Raw genomic sequence first — 24,434 nt, forward strand, 5'->3', positions numbered from 1 at the left:
TCTGTGTGGGAATACTCCTGTTGGGAGTGTGTGCGTGTTGTGGCATACCCTGCATGAAAAAACTGATTAAAGAATTGATAGACATGTCAGTATCTGAAACCTTGTATCAAAACACTGAAGTTGATAAATTGCTGGAAAATGAAATGCTTTCAGAAGTTTAAACTATATGACTTACCTAACCGCAAATCCCACGTGGAAGAGGTTGGGGGAAGAAATGAACTGTTTATGCTTTTGAAGACAATAAAAGTGTTAATAGGGGGGAAATGTGAGGGAAATATGTATTCACATATATAGTAAAACATGTATTCATATATGTATTAGCATTATGCTTGCTGCATTAGAAGCCTAAAAGGGTTAACACATTTATTCTGCTACAGGCTTGAAAATAATTGCATGTACTTTCTGACTTTGCTTCTTGTCAGCTCAGTGAATGACCTTGTTCATACACTGAGAAACAGATGATTTTGCTAACATTAGGAAAAGGAACAATACAGTATTCTGAAATGTTACTAGACTTAAGCAAATAACCTTGTTCATACTGCAGCTGTAGATAAGATTATAGGCTGAAATCAGAATATGCTTTATGCTCAAAGCAGGAAAGAATCACTAATTGCAACACTGAAATATGAGTGAATTGTTACAGACCGGCAGTTAGCGAGGCCACGTTGATATCTTAGGAAATTTTCACATGGGAATTTTATACTTGCTATATCAGCAGAAAAACTTAGTAAACACCTGTCTTAGAACAATGCTAAGAGTTGTATTTTATTACGTCAGCTTAGAGGGCAATGGCTTACAAAACAGTATAATAATGAAGTATTTCCTGTATAATGTCAGACAAACTTCTGAACTGCATTTTTGTCTCCTTGCACAAGAATAAAGGAACCTTAACTGAACCTTGGCTGCATTGATCTTTGATTTTTCCTTTGACAACATGAACCCATTAAATCTAATAACCTTTCAGGCAATAACTCTCTAATTGATCTTATCACATTAAAGTCTAATGTCCTTACTTTCCCACCCTCCTTAAATGATCACTGTCCAATTGTTTTCCACTGGATCCATACAAACACCCACATTTTCCCAGTATCCTCACACACTCAGAGGCATATTTTAAGAGATATGCCTTGAATTCAGAAGTCTTTAGACATTGATTGGTCTCCTATATAACAGTATGCATAAGATAAATTGTCCTTCAATGTATTAGTGTAATTTTTAGCTTTCACAATAGGGGCTTTCCAGTTATATTTAGTGGAGTGGAGACAAAGAAACTTGAATGACTAGTAATTTGCCCTATATTTTAAGCCTGAAAGAAACAGCTTGCATCTCCATGAAGAAAGATCTTTCCTGTGAACACAAACTCTGCTAGAGTCTCTTAAGAAATGCAGCCAGTAAGGCTATCAAAGCATGCAAGGGCAAAAGCAATCTAAACTTTCTTGCAATCCTGAAAAGTTCCAGAAAATTGTAGATATTAAAAAGATCAGCTGAAATCTTAAAAAATGAAGTTGTAAGCTTTCCACTAATTCCTTCTTCTTTTACCAAATAGCAGTTAGCTTCTAAATAAAATGAAACTTTTAGATGGCCTTCCTAATTATAGTTAGCCTGGTGGTAGTGACATTTTCCATTGGTTCCAGAATATGTGGAAACACTGCATTAATACTTCTGTGTTATACAGCTCAAGTCTTTCGGCCTCTGTAGAAGACTCTGTAGGAATGAGAAGTGTACTAATTTGTCCTCTGAGAGAGCAGCTGATGTATGGAACAGACTACCAAATTATATTAAAGGAAGCACTAGTTCAGATACTTTTAAGAAAAGCTTGGACACTTACTATGTGAACAACTGTTTTGGTATGTTGCCAGGGTAGAAGGGCATTAACGCCTTTGCTTGAAATATTTGTGTATGCATGCATGCATGTACATATGTATTTCACTCTTGACTAAATACTTACTTTCCTCATGAAGAAAAGCCATAGTCTTCCCTTTCCCTAAATATAATGAACTCTCATTATAAAATATTCTATCTCCTGCTCTCTTTCGTCAACTTACGGTGAAAATGTGGAGGGGGGTAGCAGCAAGCCTTAATACCAAAACAGCTCATTCATTCTCTCCAGATGTATCAGCATAGTTTCACTTTAGCTAAAAGTCACAGGCTTCTTTATTCTTCAAAACCAACTTTATTCTTTTGACAGTGGCCATTGATCTAATTACAGGAACTCTTTTAATAGATCTTATTAAAGCCTTTACCCTTGTTAATTACTGGCTTCTGCTATATTACTTATCTTTAGTTAGTTTGCACCAAGTGGTACCATCTCTCTGCACAAATCTACATTATATCTTCTGTACAGCTGCAACATACATATTTTGCATTTGCATGACGTGCAGGTTATATATCAAAATCCTGAGATGAGCAATGCTAAGTCCCCGAACATTGAAAAAAGACTGAAAATAGAGAAGTATGAATATTTTATTTATTTATTTATTTATTTATTTATTTGCTTTTGTTTAACCAGGATGGTCCATTGGGCCAAGTGAACCCATTTTCAATGGAGTCCTGGGGAAAAAAGCTCCGACAAAGAATACATGTTACAGAGATAAACATTACATAGCATACAAGGCATAACAAGGTATATTTTACAATCGGTAAAACTGTAAACAAAAATAAAATAAAAATTAACAAATTCTTAAATCAGGATGATAGATGATATTAAGAAATTGATTATGAGTAAAATAGATGAGGTGAGGGTGATAAAAATACAGGAAGTGGAGAATGCTTATGTGGGGTGGGAGCAGGAGCATTCCCATGTGGATGTAAGGTAGGAGTGAAGTGAATTTTTAAAGGTTGGAAGGCTAGTGATGGTGCGAATGGAGGGAGGGAGAGAGTTCCACAGTCAAGCTAGGGAAAAAGAGAGGAGGTTATGTCCTGGGGGGCGAAGGGGTCTGTAGACTTCTATTAGGTTTTGATTAGTAGATCTTAGAAGTCTTTGAGTCTGGTGAATTTTAAAGGTAGTAGATAGGGAGGGACAGAGGGATGGTTGGAAAATGAGTTTGTGTGCATATGTGAGTTGGGTGTAGGAGAGGTAGTTGGGAAGTTCGAGCCAATTTAGTTTATGGAGTGGTGCGCAGTGATGCGTTGAAGCTTTGTTACTAGTGGCGAATTTGGCTATTTTGTTGTAACAGGTAGATAGTTTAGTTTTGATAGATGATTGTAGATTAGTTAAAAGTGGGGCACCATATAGGAGAGAGGGTAAGAGAAATGTGGTAGAGAGAGTGAGTTTGGTTGCTGATGAGAGGAATCGCTTGTGTCGATAGAGCAGGCCAAGTTTTTGGTGAGTTTTTTTAATGTTTATGAGTAGATGGGACTCAAATTTAAGTTTATCGTCGATTTGAACTCCTAGTAGTTTGGTTTCAGATACCAGTTCAAGTGAAGTATTATTTTGACTGGTGATGGAGAATAGTTGTCTATCAAATGTGTTGGTTTTAGAGGGGGTAAATACCATTACTTTTGATTAAGCTGCATTAAGTGCAAGATGATTATCTTTCATCCACTGTTCTGTGGTGGAGAATGCTTCTTGAGTGAGCTTTAGGAGGGTTGGAATGGAAGAGGCTGCACAGATGATTGTAGAATCATCTGCGTATTGGATGATTTTGGCATGGGGATAGAGTGATAGTAATCATTTATGAAGATGTTAAAGAGGAGGGGAACTAATATAGAGACTTGTTGGACACCTGTGGGGTGTTAAGGAAAGAGGAGATGGCTTTTTCCATTTGACAGCTTGTTGCCTGTTTGAGAGATAGCTGGTGAACCAATTAAGAGTTGAAGGTGATAGGTTTAGCTTTGACAATTTAGTAAGTAGTAGGTTATGGGAGATGGTGTTGAATGCCTTGGAGAGATCAAGTAGGATGGTAGATACAGTAAGGCCAGAGTCTCTAGCTTTATTCACAGTTTCAAGAAATGAAAGAAGGGCTGTCATAGTACTATGATTAGGGCGGAAGCCATGTTGAGTAGACGTTAGTAGGTTGTTGTCTAATAAATGGGGAAGGAGTTGTAAATGGATACATTTTTCTAGAATTTTTGAGATAGGAGAGAGGATGGCGATGGGCCTGAAGTTGGTAATGCTAGTATTATTTCCTCCTTTATGAAGGGGAATGATGAAAGCCTTTTTCCAGATTTGTGGAACAAGACCTTCTTGGATGGAGCGGTTTATTAGGATACTAATTGGGAGGGTGATGGCATCTGCAGATGTGCTGAGGAAGTGTGAGGGGATGTTATCGGCGGCATTGGTGCATGGTTTTAACTTCTGTAGTAGTTTTTTTATAGTGGAAGTAGGGATGGGTTTCAGTGAGAATGTAGGGGGTTGGGAGGTAGTAGGGTGATAGAGTGGAGAAGAGGGAGGTGTAGGAGGAGGACAGGTGGTAGTAGGGGGTGGGTGGTTGCACGAGAAGGAAGAGGTAAGTTTGGAAATACAGTCAATGAAAAATGAGTTAAATTCGGTGGCAAGTTCATTGTCTTGTATATTAGGGTTGGGGTTTGGGTTTTCAGTTGTACCAGGTTTTAGGAGGGAGGTTATACCTTTCCAGAATTTTTGTGGGTCAGTTTTGTATTTACTTTGGAGAGAAGAGTAGTAATTTTGATGGTCTGCTGAAATAAGATTTTTTACTGTGTTGTGAAGAGTTTTGAATTCATTAAGGGTAGTGGGAGATTTGTGCTTCTGATAGCGTGACCAGGCTTTATCTCTTAACCGCATGGTTATAAGTGTGATTTTTGTTAGCCAAGGGGTAGTTTTGTTTTTTATTCTTTTGGTCTTTAATGGAGCATAATTATCTAATAGTTTTAAGAAAGTAGTATTAAAGTGAGTGATTGCACTTTTGTGGGGAAGAGTTTTTAGGGGGTTCCAGTTAATTGATTTTAAGGAGTAGGAGAAGGCTTCTGGGTTTAATTTTTTTTGGTATCTGAAAGTTATGTAATTATGGGAAGCTTGTAAGGGAGAAGGAAGGCATGTAGCAAAGATGGGAAGGTGGTCGCTTAATGAGTCAGGGAAGAGTTCCGCTGTCAGGGTAGTAGTGGGGGTGAGAGACTAAGATCCAGTCTATAATGCTGCCAGTAGTGAAGTCTTTAGAGGGTCTAGTAGTGGAGTTGATGAGTTGGGAGAAGTTATAAAGGTTGATGTTAATGGAGGGGGTAAGGGATTGAGTGGAGGACCAATTGATGTTGGTATCTCCCATAATGATGGTTTCATTAGATATATTGGTTGAGAACCAGGAGAGGATATCTTCAAGAGTAGAGATATTGTCTCCTGGGGGAATGTAGAGTGAGGCTATACATATATTTTTGTGCTTATTTAATTGAAGTTGGGCTAGTATTAATTCTGCATTGTTAAATTTAGGAATAGTTTTATTGTAGGGAGTAACGCATAGAGAGGATGAGTAGAGTAGGGCTACTCCACCACCTTTTTTTTTGGTTCTGTCTGCCCTAATAATGGAGTAGTTAGGTGGTACAATCTCAACATCCTTTATATGAGGTTTTAGCCAGGTTTCGGATATGGCTAGGACATCTGGTTTGTTGTGATGTAGCCAGGCTTGAAGGTTAGGAACTTTGTTAGCTAAACTTTGTGCATTAAGGGATGTTAATTGAATGGATTTAGTGGTAGAGGAGGAGGTGTTTGGGCCTGGGTTGGGGTGAACATCTCCAGATAATAGAAGAGATATTAGAATTTGCTTTAAGTAGTAGGGACTTTTGGGTTTTCTTTCATAAGTAATATTAGTTGTTGGAGCAGTTTTTGGGAGGGTGTGGTTTGAAGTTTTGTAAGGTGAGATGAGTTTGTAGAGGAAGCATAGACTGTTTTTGATGGGATAAAGTGTAGAAGATATAGGAATGGTTGAGTAGGAGTGAGGTATGTTGAGAGAGCAGGTTGTGTGGAAGAGTGGGGTGTGAGATAGGGTATTAGGCTGGGTGAGGAAGTAGATGAGGGTTAGGTTCATGGAGAGAATTAGTTGAGTGGAGATGAGCATATATTTTGGAGACATGTTTTATTTTTATTTTTTTGAGAGTTCTAGATGAGGGATGTGTGGTGTGTAGAATGAGGATGATGTATGAGTTTTATTGGAGGGAAGTAATGATGGGGAGGGAAAAAAGAAGAGGAAGGGGTGATTAGTAGGAGAGGAAGTGGGTGTGGCTATGAGGGTATAAGTGTAGATGTAGTGGGGGTGGGTGGAAATTGGGGGTAGGGTAGGGGACCGGAGTGAGCCTGGAGGGCGAATGGAGCAGGGAAGAACAGAAAGAAGAACCAGCAGCAGAAAAAAGTATCAGCCACTGCAGCAGAGATAGCAAGGTAAGAAGGTATAGTAGATGTGTATATGGGTAAGGATAAATGGATAACAGGAGAGCAAATGGATATATATGGGTGTATATGGGTAAGGATAAATGGATAACAGGAGAGCAAATGAAGGGTTTCAAGGTTTAGAAATGGCGTTCTGTTCAGGGATAGAATTACCAGGGTATAGGCAGTGATAATACTGGCTCTAAGAGCTACTTAGATAGCGTCAAAGGAGGGGGCCAGGTAAAATAAAGTAAATGCTGCCTTTTGGCTGGCAGGTGCTGCCACCTGGAGGTGAGATAGAAGAAAGCAGGCTGGAAGGGTGGGGAGGACACCTAACCTTTACTGAGGGAGATATCAAGGATATCATTAATCAGAGGGGGGGAGTATTTTAAAATGGTCTGCGGTAGGCTGCTGAATCGCTTGCAAGGGAAGTTAATAAAAATACAAGAGTTTTTGAGCAGGTATTTACATGGACAGTAGTTGGTGTAAGGCTACCTACATTCACAGTATTAACTTAGGACAGTCTTCACAGTAAGTCCTTAGTCCAAGATTGACCGTCCGCATTTAACAGTGCTTTTCTCCTTTAACCTTGCTTTTATAGGGGTCATGTCACCTGCATCATCCCAGTGTGGATAAGAAGTCCCCACACCCTGAACATATATATATTTTGTGAATACCATACCTCACATTTAAGTAATATTCTGAGAAATGGCAGTCTCTGGCTTACTATATGTAAGTCTGGATTTTCAATCATTCAGTCTCCTCATTGTGGGATTTTGCATTTAGATTCTCAGCATTTCAAATGGTTAACTGTATGCATCATGCATTAGTATCGTGTATTCCATTCTTTTGTATGGCATATCATGCATAGCATGCAGTTGTCCCATGTGTAATGCATGCCTATGGTATGGTGCACCATTCAACTGCTCTGTGTGTATGGCATTGTTGTACTACATGCCCTATGCTATGTGTACAGCACTGTTGTAATACATGCCCTATGCTGTGTGTATGGCACTGTTGTACTACATGCCCTGTGCTATGTGTATGGCACTGTTGTACTACATGCCCTATGCTGTGCATGGCACTGTTGTACTACATGCCCTGTGCTATGTGTATGGCACTGTTGTACTACATGCCCTGTGCTATGTGTATGGCACTGTTGTACTACATGCCCTGTGCTATGTGTATGGCACTGTTGCACTACATGCCCTGTGCTATGTGTATGGCACTGTTGTACTACATGCCCTGTGCTATGTGTATGGCACTGTTGTACTACATGCCCTGTGCTATGTGTATGGCACTGTTGTACTACATGCCCTATGCTGTGCATGGCACTGTTGTACTACATGCCATGTGCTATGCGTATGGCACTGTTGTACTACATGCCCTGTGCTATGTGTATGGCACTGTTGTACTACATGCCCTATGCTTTGTGTATGGCATTGTTGTACTACATGCCCTGTGCTATGTGTATGGCACTGTTGTACTACATGCCCTATGCTGTGCATGGCACTGTTGTACTAAATGCCCTGTGCTATGTGTATGGCACTGTTTTATTACATGTTCTATGCTATGTCTATGACACTGTTGTACTATATGCCCTGTGCTATGTGTATGGCACTGTTGTATTACATGCCCTATGTTATGTGTATGGCACTGTTGTGCCACATGCCTTATGGTATGTGTATGGCACTGTTGTACTACATGACCTATGTTAGGTGTATTGCACTGATGTACTGCATGCTCTAGTTTATTTGTATGGCACTGTTGTACTACATGTCCTACATGGCTGATTCATGTGTACTAAACCTCTGCATTATATTCCTTGTATCTACACCATTTATACATGCATCTTTGCCAGACATTTTCCTTTTTGCAGCATATCTTTATGTTGTGTATTCAACAGCTGCACAATTTGTTCCATGTAGTAATGCAATTTGTTTCAGACAACTGCAGTATATTTACTTCATGCACCACAGCTGTTTCAGGATTTACTTCAGCCTGTGATTTTGTGGTGTTCATAATTTTGCATATGTGTATTTTTTTTTTACAATTTCTGTGCATTGAGTTCAATGTACAAGTCATGTGGCCAGTGCCTTACACAGCTGTGTTCTGTCAACTATGTAATTTTTGTAGTACTATGTAACAGATGTCATATACATTTTACATTCTGCTTTCCCAGTATGATGATAGAACAATGGGAATGAGCTGCCTAGTGACTGCCACATAAGCAAAACACTTATCTAAGTATTTTCAAGATACATTACATGCATCAAGCCACAAATATAAAATGCACCTGGTTGACATACAGAGTTGGTTATTTTTGGTATGACTGAGACAAACAAAACATGCACTGGTGTGTCACACACATGATAATGGAAGTCAGAGGGTGTATATATTAGGATATGTTTGACTGAAATTGCAATGTGAGTAGCAACTACCAGGGTATCTGGGCTGGGTATGGTGGATGCATCATTGTGTGTGTGTGTGTGTGTGTGTGTGTGTGTGTGTGTGTGTGTGTGTGTGTGTGTGTGTGTGTGTGTGTCTGCATCCATGATCGTACATTCTCCCAGTATGGTAAATTCACCCACCCACCCATTTCTTCCATATGACATGGTATTTCCTGTGCATGACCAGTCCCTAATTCTGTTCATACTCCATTGCCATATTGAGTGTATGATGCTTATTATGTCAACTTCCCCCCTATAGTGCAATGCTGTGCAGTCCCTATTGCTTCACTGAAATTGTGTTGCACTAGACATTGACTTTGATGGGCCAGTGTGCATGCCATGAGCTAGGTGTTTATTGTGCTGCATGATGACTGTCAGGTATGCCCTTTCCCTCAGGTCACCTGTTTTCTTGGCATGTACACACACCATTGCTTAATACTACTTCATGCCATGCTTATAAAGCACCAAAGGAGATGAGTCCAAAACCACACTCAATGTTTATTAAGCACTTTCAACTCCGTAATGGAGACTTCTTCATAACAATCCCCCAACAGCCTTTTAATACACACATCCATTAATTAATTAATAAATTAATTCTAGCTTATGGCCTTTTTAAAGGGGCCAATCACATTTATGTTTACAGCATCATAGAATGAAAACTATATATATTTATTTATTTTATTTATTTATTTAACATTTGTTGACCGGGCTAGTCTATATATATATATATATATATATATATATATATATATATATATATATATATATATATATATATATATATATATATATATATATATATATATATATATATATATATATATATATACACACACACACACACACACACACACACACACACACACACAAATATGACCTTCTCAAAGAAGTCCCACCAAGTTGAGTAGGTATGACATGCCCTTGATAGAACCATACTGGGTTGAGTCAAGCATCTGGAGGTTTTTTTTATGTAATTATTGATCCTTTCCATAATAATTTTTTCTAATTGCTTTGCATATTAGACTGGTGAGACTTATGGGTCTGTAGTTTCCAGAGTCTGTAGATGGGCCACCTTTGTGCAGATGAATGACTGTTGCTGTTCTCCATTCATGAGGTGTGAAGTCAGTTTGGAGGCTGCAGTTAAATAGCAATTCCAGAGGGCCTGGTAGAGCATGTTTCATGCTATTTAGAAGGCGTTCTGGGATACTGTCTGGGCCCATTGATGAAGTGCTGTTGGCTTTAGAGAGAGCATTAAGGACCTGTTCACTAATGATTGGAGGGAGAGTTATATCTGATGATATTTCCTGAAGTAAAGTTGAGGGGGAGAGAGTCGTGAAGTTGGAGCCGAATTTGCCAGCCAGTAGGTTTGCTATATCTTCTGGCTCAGTATAGGTGGCTCCATTTACAATGAGCTCTGTACACAATTGTGTATTGCCTTTGAGGTTGCAGACATAGCTAAAGAATGTGTTGTGATTGTTCTTGGCTTGGAAGGCCAAATTTACCTCAGACTTTATTTGTCCTCTGAGTTGTTTGTTTAGTTTGATAAGAGTGCTTTTATCCTGCTGGGTGCTGCACCTGTTAATTTTCACCATGATTTTCTTCCTTCTGTTATACAGTCTGTTGATGATGTGATTCCACCAGGGTGGCTTGTTTTTTTTTTAAGTTAGTTCTGTACTACTACCTGGTGGGTACTGCTGTCTCTATGCAGCTATTAACATGCTTGTATAAGGTTTTAGTTCTGCATAGGCAGCAGTGTTCTCTGGGATTATGGGGGTTTGAAATGTTTCCAGGATATCACTTAATAATAGGAAGATAGCCTTAGAGTAGTTCCTGAATATTCCAGGGATAGCTGTGGTTCCAGGTTTTATCTTTACTTCAAAAGAGACCATTCTGTGGTCTGACCTTACCAAAGAAGACATTACACTAGGAGGTGTGCAACACTCTCCCATATAAGTAAGGACCTGCTCCAGTATGGTTGCACCTCTTGCTGGTGTATTGACAGTCTAGTCTGGGGAGTTTGTGTTTACAAAATCTAGAAATCTCTGTGCCTGCATATTTGTTGTCATATAGGATTCCTGTACATTTGATGCTTTACATGATTAAACTATCTACAGTCGTTAACCATTCAAAATGCAGGACACGCTAAGACTGAATGGCTGAAAAAATGGACTTGTATATATTAAATCCAACATGACCATTTCTCATAATATTCCGTTTTCCCTGAGGTATGGTGATCTTGGAGTTAATATATATATATATATCTCCTTCTGTTTGTCAAAACTACATGTCATCAGCAAACAGAAGGCCAAGCCCATTTCCGCGAAAGAACACTACATTGAAAGTACACTTTCGTGAAAGCTGAATCGCCGAATCGTGCTACAGTGGAGATAAGGGAATATATCCTTTTCCCACTGTAGTGCGATCTCGGAGTTAGTATATTTAAGTGGGGTGGTGCAGGGGGCTTGCCCCCCTGCATAAATGTAATTTAGTGTTTTGTTTTTTTTATTTTTTTTAGTTATTTTGTGTTTCACAAAAGTGCATTTTCGACAAAGTGCACTTTCGCGAAAGTGAGTTTGACGGTTTATGTTTCGATGAAACGTAATTTCGATGAATCAACATAGATCCATATATATAAATATTATATATGTGTATAGATATATATATATATATATATATATATATATATATATATATATATATATATATATATATATATATATATATATATATATATATATATATATATATATATATAAAATATCTGGGGGATGCAGGTGGTGATGTTCAAGATTAACTCCTCTCCTGCATTTTTTTTTGGTGTGTCAGCACTAAATCAGCAATATTTCAATAGCCCATATGTTACCTCCTGGAAACATTTTCTTTTAATCTAAGAGCAATTTAATGTTCTTCTTACTATGTGCCAACTGAGCACCAAGAAATTACGTAGCATCTACAGTGTTCTACTTATGAGCAAATACATTATTATTACTGATCTCAGTGGTAGGATATGGCTCTTGGGTACTAGGATTCACATATTGCATGTCGGCAACAACTGTCTCATGACTCATCTGTTCAATCTGTAATTGATTGTATGTACTGCTCATCTGCTCCACAGATGCGAGATGTGACTAGTACCATCTCAGATGGGCACTGCACACACAGGCCTTTCCCTTCCTCTCTGCACATATGTGAGCATCTTCAGCCTAAGCTCACTAGTACGTGAATGCACTACTGTAGTTACAGTCTCTATACTACAGTACGCTCACTACTGGGCAGGTAATTTAGGGTTTTATACATGTCCAATTCTATCTATTTACTGGGTAGAATATTTTAAAATGTGTACCCCATTCTAATGCACCACCTTATTAAGTGGCACTGTCTTTATTTTCACTTTATATACTGCAATGTGCCTGTAGATAGTTGAAATATATGCTGCATATTTTCACTTTAACTATCATTCCTGATCAATTTCTGCAGATAATTTATGGATTCAGGGGTGTAAGTAATTGGTGAATATTGGACATTGTGGTTCTGATATATAAACCTTACCCCTTTTTGTTTTATAGTCACTAAAATACAGAAAGTTGCAAGCTACAATATACAATTTAGCCTCATGGAAACAGGCACTCCCATTGCATTGTACAATATGGTTTTAAAAACGTACATAAACTGCATGGGTTTGGACATTAAATATATTTTTTAGAGAGATAAATACATGTCTGATTAAATTGTGTAACATTTAACCAGTTTGGTAAAACAAAGTAATATGCAAATAATCTGACATGTTCAGGTTTCTGCCTGCATCTTATTTCATGGATAGACATCCTAAAAGACATAGTTTGCATTTCTAAACTTTCTTGAAAAAGTAGTTTATATTTTAATTTTTCTAGAGATATAGACAACATCAGCAGAACCTGTTAAGTATGTTGCATTTTTTTAATAATGGGTTTCTAAATGCAGATTTACTGAATGCAAAAACAGCTGCAGTATTAAGGCAAATGTTTAATGCTGTTGCACCTTCTCAGGCCTAATTATGCAAAGCAAAATTGCATTACAAACGGCTTTTATGTGATTATTTGCTACCTTGAAAAGACTATTTTACAGCTTTGATATCAAATAAACAATGACTCATGAATAATGCAGCAGACTCTGATCAAAGGAAAGAGCCAACAGAATTGAACAGATTCATGGATTTTTACATTATACCTTCAAATCTTGTTGTACAAGTTGTTGAACTGCAGCAATGCAGATAGCTGAGACAGATTTCTAGAAATTACTTTGTCTACTGCATAGATAATGTACCATTCAGAATTGGCAATTTTTTTGGACATGTAAAAGGAAAACAAGATTTCATCCTCTAAGCTGTGACACAGATGTCTGTAGATTTTTACTGCTCTAGGCAGAGTCTTGGATCATTGCAAGTCAATTATTCAAATCAACTGTTTCAATCTAATAAATGCACTTTTGCTGAGCATTTTAATCCAGTTTATAACTATACAGGGTCCCTTTCCTAAAACTGAAAAAAAATGATGCAGAAATCATTATATTAAAATTGTTTTAGTCACGAGTCAGGCATTATACCTGTTCAGGTTGTAACCATTATTATATCTTAATTAGTTCATTTATTCAGTTCACTTCAAAGGCTAGTAACACACTCATATTAAACAGGTTCCAGTAAAATAAATTAGACTTCACAAAATTTGTATCAATTTAGTCTTTGATGCTGACCAAAAGTCCGCTTCTCAGCACCCACAATGTACCCAGAATTAACAATGCAATTGCCATTTTGCAGGGGATTATGTGGATTGGTCGCATATTTACTTACAAGTTCTTTTTCATTAGTTCTTTTGTTCTTACTACTATTGAAGCAGTCTGGGTGTCTTTTTTTTTACATTCCTCTCATTTCTGCTTGCAAATCATGGGATTTTATACCTTTAACTTTCTCTCTCTTTCTGTCATACAGTATGTAACACATTATACTTAATAATTAGTAAATAATACTACTTGTCACGAAGGGAGATACTACCAGCCCAGCTATCTTGAATTTTGTAAATAATTATGTGTCATTTGTGAATATCAGCATGATTCATATGCTTGTGTTACAAATGTATTAAAAATGTATGTCATATAAGATGGTTTGTACAGACGTGTGCTGAAGAAATATTTTGTAAAGTACTGAGCTTAGAGGTGTGACCACAGTGTACTCTGCTGGATTAGAACAGAAATGTATATACAGTATTGTAACTGTTTAGATGTATATATTAACAATGGGAACTGGAACACAGGAGGTTAATTTCAGAAAATTTAAATTACTTTATGACCTTGTAATAAAATGATGTTATCTTTCAATTTCAGTGCAGGAACAGGCGCAATGTCTAGAAATAGAAGTTTTTTGTTTTGTCTTGGAAGCGTTTATTATTTTACGGCTTCCAAGATCTGCCTTAGATGTAAGAAAAGTCCTTGTTTGTGTATATTTACAGGTAGATGCTAAATGCTACCAGCTGGTATCACTGGTTGTTTTGAGCCTGGGAACTGAAGTCAGATGAGAAGAAATTATGTCATTCTGTAAGTATCCCAGCAGTAATAATTGGGATATTAATTTGGGAAGTCTCTGAGAGAGAGATACCATTCTGTATTTTGTCTTTGACCTGACAAGAAGATCCATTCACCACATCTGCCTTGCTTGCTCTGTAAGTAAGTCTAGGAAACAGTACAATTCTTTTAGAAATAGTCAAGACTATAGCTGAGCTTAATTTAGATGTTTTTCTTTATTTATTTATTTGAGACTGCTCTGCAGTGTTCTTTTAAATATTTCTGTGATTTTGAACATTAATGCAACTGCAATTATATACTGAGTATTTTCTTGTTCTTTTATTATTTATTATTAAATATATTTAAACCTTTCATTGTGGCTGATATTTGTAAGACATATTTAAGTTCTGAGAGTACTTGCATATTTATTTGGTGACACTGTGTAGGCCACTCTTAATAGCCTTGCTCTTGGTCAAACTACCATTTGTATTAGTATTAATATTACACAGTAAGTAGCTGATAAGGAGTGATTGGTGGCAGTGATAACTGCCTTATAGTCTGGGCAGAAGGGGCATAGCTAGTAAACCTGTGCCAGCCTTTCCCAGGTGTGTGTGTGTGTGTGTGTGTGTGTGTGTGTGTGTGTGTGTGCACATCAAACCTCAAAGTGTGTGTGTCAGCTGTTTGGACAGGGACACAAAACACTGGTTGGACAGAGAGGGTGCTGAAGGTTTTGGCTTGGCCACTCAGCTGAGATCTCAACCCTATAGCTGTGCTAGTGGGGAGTCTTATTGGGGATCTGGTGAAAGAGGGAGAAACCAGCCCCGGACTGACTGTGGTCTCTGTGAGCTCTTAAGGGAAATTGCACTTGATGCAGAGAGCTGCATCTGGACATACTGTGTGTACACTTGTCATCCTCCCAATGTACGTCCCCCACTGTTGGTAATGGTGAGGATTGGGGCTGCTTGATTACTGTTGCCAGTGGTGGGGGATCACACTACTTTTGTCTTTTTTTCTCTGACTACTAATTCTGGTTTTCTTGCAACTATTTTCCTAACTGTTTGTACTGGATAATCCCATGTAATCCAGATTGTATCATTGCTTTGCAGTTCATGTTTCCAGTGCCTGTCAGCATCCCTTACTTCGTAATGTTTGCACAATCCCCAGTGCAGCAATCTTGCATCATTATTGTACCTTTTCTTGTTTTAACTCTCAGCCATGAGTGTATCGCTAGCAGCAATGAGATGTGCAACTGTTTCAAGCTCTGTTTTACATAGAATTTCCATTTGTCTTTCTCCTACCTTTCTATAGACTTTGTAACTCAGTGTGCATGTAATCTACTATCTTTGGGCACCATGATTAGCCTTTCATCTTTTGGTTTAAATTCACCTCTGCTTAACCTATCCGCATCAAATCTTGATAACATATGGTTGCTCTTGGAGTTATTTATACTGGATACCGTCTGTGGGCCTTCACCTTTCCTTCATTTTATTTTGGTCCTTTCTTTATACTCTTCTTTCGTATTTTGGCATTTTTAGTTGCTGTTTGATTTTCCTCTACTTCTGGCTTGATTTCTGTTCCTACTCCATTCCAAAATGCTTCTGATAAATTAGCAAAGATGTCATATTAGGCTTCTTCTCCTCATGGTTTAGAACTGTCACTATATTTAAATCTGATAAGATCAGCATCTATGTTTGGGGTCAGCTTTGCAGAGGCACATATGTTCATCAGAGCAAGGGGTATGTAATCCTGATCTGCATTATTTTTTTTTACATCATTTGATAGGCGTGAAACATTTTTCATGTTTTCTTGTCCATCTGATTCATTGTTGTTTAAGGCCAGGCAATCACACCAAAGCTGTAAGTTAGATTAGGAAGAGCAAATTGATTTATGGTTAGTACTTTATTTCTAGATGTCAAGGTAGTTTTCAATATTGGCTTCAGTCTTCTGAACTAAGCTTTACTTTCACTTGTTCGTGTTTTATTGCTGACACGTCATATATTGCAAAATATTTATACACTCTCTCCTGTTCACATTACTTTATACCATATTCCTGTCCCAGGTTTGTATGTTCTCACTACTGCAGCTTTCCTTTTGATAGTGTTGCTTTTGCACGTAGGTTCATAGGTTCATAGGTTGATACTAGGCTATCTGCCCTAGGGCATTTATAAGCCTAGCCAGAGTGTGTTTGGCTTTCGCCACCCTTTTAGATTAGTAGACTGTGCCTTTGAATAGTAGGTCACAGAAGATAGCCCTTTTAAGGTTAGTTTACTGTGCCTCTGTCTAGCAGGGACACAGAAGAGATTCCAGGGGTAAACTTACGATCTCCCATCCACTCATCAAGATTTCTCTTGAAGAGGGTCAGTGAGGGGCTCTGCCTAACATGGATTGGGATTTTGTTCCAGAGTGAGGGGAGCCTCTGGGATATGAATCTGTCCCTCCAGCATGTCCTATTTATTTCTGTGCTGAGGTTTAAGTCCCTGGAGCATGTAGCTCTAAGGGATTTGGATTTCCTGAGGTGGAGCATGTCCATTAATTCTGGGTTGGACATGGCTTTATACGTCAGGCAGAGATCGCCTCTGAGTAGGCGGTAAGCAACCGAGTAGAGCTGGAGTTTCTTTAGCCTAACTGCATGCATCTGTTTGAGTCCCTTGATCCTCTTGGTGAGGTACTTTTGGTGTCTTTCCAGTTGCTGCAGGTGTCGGGCAAGGTACATCCCAAATGGGGCATTGTATTCAATTATGGGCCTGATGAGTGATGAGTAAAGGGGCACGATGACCTCTCTTGATCTAGATGAGAACCCTTTCGTGATAAGGTGGGCTATATAGAAGGTCTTTCTAACCACTTTGGCAACGTGATTGTCAAAGGAGAGATTACTATCTACTTGGGTCCCCAAGTCTCTAATTACTTCTTCCGTACTTAATGGATTACCACCTATGTGGTAATTTATGGGCACTTTGTTTTTCCCAAAGGGGATGACTATGCACTTTTTGGCATTTAGCTTTAGGCCATGGCTCTGGCACCAGTTATCCGTGTCTGTGAGACCCTTTTGTAGGATGCTTGTGTCAGCTGGAGAGTCGATTATGGCACCCAGTTTGCAGTCATCTGTGAACTTGGTCAGCCATAGTCCTCCCGTGTTAGCCTGTACCTCAGAGAAATATATACCGAACAAGAGAGGTCTCAGGACTGAGCCTTGTGGGATGCCATTTGTAACTGGTTTAGAGTCTGACATGGCACCTGCAATTCTGACCATGTGGGTTCTATCCCTGAGCCAGTTTGCAACCCATCTTGTGACATAGGGGTTGATATTTAAGCTGGTGAGCCTATTTATGATTCCCGAGTGGGGTATTGTGTCAAAGGCTTTTGTGAGGTCCAGGTAGGCTGTGTGCACTACCTTCCCTTCATCTATGGCCTTGGTAACTGTTTCAAAGAAGTCAACCAGGTTTAAGAGGCAAGATCTGCCTTTAATAAAGCCGAATTGGGTAGGATCTAGTGTCTGGAGGTTCCCAATGTCTTTGTTTATGAGTTCCATGATGATATGCTCCATAGCTTTGCAGACCAGGCTAGTCAGGCTTATAGGGCGATAGTTTCTGGGATCCATTGTGGCACCACCTTTGTGGAGTAGGACCACTGTTGCTGTACACCATTCCTTGGGTACATATCCTGTAGCAAGGCTGAGATTGAACAGTGACTTTATATGAGGGTTCAATTCTTCTTGGAGCTCATGTAAGATGCAACCCGGGACACCATCCGGTCCCATTGATGCTGTGTTTTTTGCTTTGGAGAGGGCATCTCTCACCTGTGCATCTGTGATATCAGGGAGGCTACACTCTGTTGGGATAGACATTTGCTCTTTTGGGGGGGAAGGGGGGGAGAAGTTTGCACTGAACCTGTCTGCCAGGATGTTGGCAATGTCTGTGGGTTCAGTGTATTTTTTGTCATTTTGCCCTAACTCAGAGCATATCTGGGAGTTGCCACCCAGGTTCCTGACATAACCAAAAGAGAAACGCTGGTCCCCTGTGTCTTGACATGCTGGTGGATATAAGGCAAGGAAGCGGAAAGTAAAAAAAGTTAATTTTTATTGTCCAAGGTTAAGTGCTTTCACTTGCTCAAATTGTGAGCTTCATCAGAACTCCATACAAGTCCATTAACACAACTCAGATTTAAATAACTTCTTTGGTTCCTGACATAACTAAAGAAGGCCTTGTGATTATCTTTAGTGTCTTGTGCAATTTTTCTTTTGAAGCTGGCCTTAGATGATTTTATGAGGGATTGTAGTTTCTTGCTAGTACTGATTAGAGATGCCTTCCCTTTTTGGGATTTTGCTCTATCATGTAGTAGCTTCCTCCTTCTGTTGTGTAGCTTATTTATGGCCGGGGTCCACCAGATAGGTCTCCTGGCTTTGGACGAGTGAGTCTTGGTTTTATTTGAGATAGCACGATCCATGCATTCCTGTAAGTATCCATAGAATGCATTTGTAAAGAATTCTGTGGTTTGGGCCGTATTTTCCACTGGCCCGGGGGCTTTGAAGGATTCCACCTTGGTTTTGAGAAGTGTGAAGTTTGCTTTTGAGAAGTTCTTCACTGTGGTTTCCCTGGCTGGGGGTGGGGACAGGATATGGATGTCCAGTGACATTAATTTATGGTCTGAACTTACCAATGAGGGGTATACCTCTTTTGTGGAACATAGAGTCCCCATGTTGGTGATGACCAGGTCCAATATGTTTTCCCCTCTTGTGGGAATGGTGACCAGCTGTTCCATAGCATTTGAGTTTATAAATTCTAGGAACCATTGGGCGAGGGTGTTTGGGCTTGAGTAGTTTTCCCAGTCAATGTTTGGGTAGTTGAAGTCACCCAATATAATGGTGTTTGGAGAGACCTTCATATTCTCCAGTGTTCTCAGGAAAGCCGAGTGGGGTTCCTGAGTTTGGGAGGGTGGTCTGTAGCAGGCTACAAACTGAAAGGCAGTTTTGCCCACTGTTAGTTGCACATGGATGGTCTCCGATGCTTCGTGCAGTGCCACTAACCTGGAGGTGTGGGTATCTTTGATGAATATGGATACTCCCCCTCCTTTTGTGGTTTGGTCCGAGTTTTGGGGCCAAAAAGCATGGTATGAGGTATAACCTGGTAGTGCTGGGGTGCTCTCGGGAGCCTTGAACCAGGTTTCTGTTACTGCACAGATATCGATATTCTCCATACTGAGGAGAGCCTCGAGTGCATGCATCTTGAGGTTTAGACTTCTGGCGTTGAGCAGCATTACCCTTAGTTTTTTTACCATGTGTTGTCTATGAAGGTGGGTTTGTCTTTTGAGCCTTGCCTAAAAAAGGCATTATGGGGGTGGCAAGAGCCTTAGCCAGTATTCGAAAGCCCAGGGGTGACAGGTGCAAGCCATCGGATCCCCTTTAAATGACACCAATACTTTAGCCAATTGTTAAAATTGATCATTTTGTCTTTATACTGTGGCATCATTCTTGGTGAGGGCAAGATGCTACTCAAGGTCAGGGTCATACCGGCCTGGGCTACATGATCAGAGAGCTCCTCTATGTCTCTTTTCATGTAGTCCAGGGAGGTACATCTTAGGTCATTCACACCAGCATGGATAATGATGGAGTCATATTTGTACTTGCTTTGGAGTGACCTGCTTGAATTATGTGGTGGATCCTGGCACCTGACAGGCAGCTTACAGTGACCTTCTCCTTGTTCAGTCCAGTGAGCGAGACATCAGTGTGTCTGACAATAGAGTCACCTATTACAAGTGTATTAGGTGTGTTGTTTAGCCTTAAGGGCTGTGACTGTGTGGCACACTGACTTTGTGAACTATGTGATACGTGGGTATTGTTGTGGGTATTGTTGTGGGGTAGGGGTAGCTTGGATGTCTGCTTTGGAGGTCTCTGCTGCTTAGGCAGATTTTTATTTAGAGCCTCCGAGTATGTTTTTGTGTGTTTATGTGTTTGGTTTGCTGATGCGATAGGTGAATGTGAGACTGGATTTATCAAGACCAAGTATTCTTATATCTTGTAAGAAAGTTTTACCCATTTGTAGTCATGCATTCAGATCCTCATCTGAAGAGCTATTCAATTTTAAATCACCTACAAAACTAAATGGGAGGTCTTTGAGCAAGGCTGGTTTCTGGAAATGAAGGTGTAACCATAGCCTGGTCTGTTAAGTAAACAACTTAGTGTTAAGGGCAATACAAAATAGCAATAATGACAAAAAATCACACTGGAATATCCTCACTTGAAGATTTATCCATGGAAAGATAACATGCCCTTTATCGTGGCTCAGCTACAAAGAGGTTTGCCATTGTTTAATAGTCAGTGCACTGTAATTGATCAATGTAGGGTGCATCTTATACATCTGTAAGTACTCCATAATCCATGAATATGGGATACTTTTAAATGTATCTGTCTAATCTGCCTAAGTCATACTGTTTTCACCCTTTTTACAGCTCTCTATTATGGCTTTAACAATAAATTATCTTTTCTCCATATGACTTTCTTTTATTACCTGTATTTTTCTAATACATGTTTGCATTTACTACAGTGTATTTATTTATTCATTCATTAATTAATTCATTAATTATTTGTTGACTGTTTAGTCTCACTAAGCCCATTTACAGGGGATACCAGAGATGGTATACATACTGACTTTGAAAATTTGGCCAGGGTACTGGAAAACCTGTTCTGTGATGTTTATTCCTGTTTCTGACATAGAAGCTGATGGGAAGAAGACAGTATGGAGACAACAGGATCAGTGCTGGCTGTAAGTGATAATAAGGTGATTCATAGGTGAATACTAGGCTAACTGTTCTGAAGGGCCATTTCAAGCTTACCAATATCCCGATGTCAGAATCAAACCTTGTAGCCATGAGATGAAGACCTTAGCGATTAAAGGAGGAGCCCAGAAAGGAGTCACTGGTTTCTGGGGATGAAATAGCAGATCATTTGTTTTCAGCAATGAATCAGGATAAGAAGAGTCATAGCAGTGTTATGAAATAGCAGGAGGATTGCTTGCAGTCAGCAAGTGTGCTTAAAACTTGTGCCAAAGCAGCTGGTTGACAGTAGAACGGAGGTGAAAGGAGTTATCTTAAAAAGAGACTGTTAAGACCTGCAGTGAGGATCTTGAGCAAAAAAGGTATGGTTATTGATAGATATTTTGTCTGAGACAGAATGATAATTACAATGGAATTTAACACAGAAGTTTTATCTTTCATTCTTTAGGGTAACAAAAAGATTTAGTGACTTTTGAAACTATGATTTACTACAAAATGCCTTGATATATATTAAAGAAATAAAAAAATGAATATCTATGGAATGACCTTTGTTTTTGGACAAAGACCGAAAATATTTAAACAAATATATATACAGTTTAGGACTGATGATGTAAGGCGGGAGGATGATGAACATTTCTTACAAGAGATCAAACATATAAAAGAAGCAAAAGATGAAAGTTATGTTTGTAATGCGGATGTGAATGTGAAGCGATTTTGAAAAATGTTTGTGACCAAATAATGCATTTACCAAGGATGCAAGGGTGTTAAAACTACTGGGTACATTAATTGACAAATACAATAAAGAAAATTTCCAGCAGTGTGGGGAAAGAGGTCATACAATGCAAAACTGTAAAATGCAGTGCAGAGTTTATAATAAAACTAATCACTTCTTGTCCAGCTTTGATGTAAATGAGGGTAATGCTGAGCAAGGAAACAGAGAGAAAGAAAAAAACTTGGGAGGATAATGACGTATCATTTAAAGAAATAATAGAATATAGTAAAATGACCCCGAGGGGAAGTTAATAAAGAGGGAGTTGCAAATCTACATGCAATGTCAAAATAAGATAAATTATTGTTGAAGATAAATTAGATTTTGGGAGCAGAAGAAGAAGCTAAAAGTGAATATGAGTTTCAGGAGATAAGATTATGTAAAACAATTCTGTTGCGAAAGAGTGAATGTAAATAAAAAATAAACAGTGATTTCCCATCTAATTAAAACAACAAAAAGATGTGAGGACTCTGTCAGTTAATGTGGCTAGTATAAAAAAATGTTAAAAACTATGTTCTGGAGTATTGTAAAGGCAGTATCAATATTTTTTTCTGATACCGGTCCTATAGGAAGAAATGAAAAAATGCAGATGGGGTATTTGTGTGGGGGGTCTTGTATGAAGTTTTGGTGTGGGTGTGTGTTGTGGGATAGTTGTGTTGAAAATAACAATGCAAGGTATAAGAATGTAGGATGTGATTTGTATTTTAACAAGGAAGGGTGTATAGAATATCTGGTGTATATGCCTATACTGCAGTTAAGAAAATGGAAGATTTATGTGAAAAATCATTGCCATATGTAGTTGTTACCAAGTTTGTATTAATAATGGAAGTTTTTAACTGTGGCATCAGAGGAATGAAAATAAAACTTCAAGTGATGATAGGAAAAGTTTTGATTTAGTTGTGTACAAGTCATGACAGAAAGTATGCATAGTTCTGAGATGGTATAAAAACTGAAATAGATTTGTCAGTTTTGTAAAGTTTTGGAGGAAATTGCTGGTAGTGGTGTTGGTGGTGGTCTTACATGATTCTCTAATCATATGACCATTTGGGTGGATGTAGGGGAGAATAAATATAAGATAAAAGATCTAAGAAGTAAATACCAAAAATGATAAAAAAGATGACATGGAATGTTATAAATAGTGAAACATTTGATAGTAAGATTAAACCGTTATGGGAAAATAATTTGACAATTACAGATTTTATGAGACATGGGCTGATTGTTGTTTTGTTTTCAAAGAAAATATAAAAAATACCACATTTGTTGGAACAAGAGCAGAAGTGGAAGAGGCAGGTTAAATATTGGAGTATTCTGTAAAGTATGCATGCGCCAATGAAAGAAGGATGATACTTTATTTGGAAAAAGAGTATTCTATGAAGGTAATAGGCTAGTAATTAAAAGGCAGCATTAAGTTAAAGGATGACAGGAACAGCTGTATTTCTTTTCATCCAAGTAAATTAGGGATAAGGAAAGTCCTATACAACTGAGTGACAAAGAAAGTAAGGGAAAATGTAAGCAGAAGAAATAGAGGTTTGAGAGTACATGGAAAGTCAAAAAAATGAAGCTGACAAGTTGAATGATTTGGAGGAAGATGTTACTCTACAAGAAACAGAAGAAGTGTTAAAAGCAGTCAATGTTAATTCAGTACAGGGTCTGGACGGGATTGAATGTTGAAGGGTATGAAGAAAGAATGGAAGGAAAATTGAATGAATAGATGGGAGAGATCATTCCTAATAATGGGGTGTGTGAGGGGACTGTTGAAATTAATATTGAGGGAGGTGATAGGAAGTATATTAGAAATTAGCAACCAATAATAATGGATAATACCGTTTATAAATTAATGAAAGTAATGCAGAAGAGGTGTTGAGAATGTGTTAACGAAGCTGGAAGATTGTAATGCAAGCAAAGATAAACAGAGTCAGAAAATTTTATGGTTGGTTAGAGAAGGGAGTTAGTAAATAAATATATTGGTAAAGTGAGTAAGTAAATAAATATATGGGTAAAGGGAGTTAGTAAATAAATATGTGTGTAAAGTAAAGTAGAATGGTGGTGGGTGATATACTCGGGTTCCTATTATTATTATACATGATCGAAAGTATAAAACTTCTAACACCACAAGATCAAACTTCTATGTTCGAAGTTTTATAATTTTGATCACAAAAAACAAAACAAAACAAAAAAATGACTGATAGAAAGTAACTGTCATAAGCAGGGAATATTTCCCTTTACTGCGCTGTAGTGTGATCTTGGATTTGGTATATTTAAAGAGTGGGAGGTGTGGGGGGCGCAGGGGGGCTTGCCCCTCTGCTTACAACAGTTATTGAGCTGTTTTGTTCTTTTTTAATTCAAATTGCTGAAACTTCGAACACTTGTGTTCGATGATTTTAGGTTTGAAGTTTCAGCAATTTGATAATGCAATAGGAACCCAATATACTCTTCCTTACTGCTGGATATTCTCTGTCAGGAATAATTTTCTTTTGTTTAATAGTAACAATACAGAATCTCTTCCTTATCTTCAACATTTCACTTTGTCTCTGTCTTGATTGTTCTGTCATTTTTTTATGTTGACTGCCAACATCTACGGTGGGGAGTACCCTCAGCC

The sequence above is a fragment of the Protopterus annectens genome, chromosome 7.part0 (genome assembly GCF_019279795.1).
Source record: "Protopterus annectens isolate FY-2018-M chromosome 7.part0, PAN1.0, whole genome shotgun sequence".
Lineage (NCBI taxonomy): Eukaryota > Metazoa > Chordata > Ceratodontiformes > Protopteridae > Protopterus > Protopterus annectens.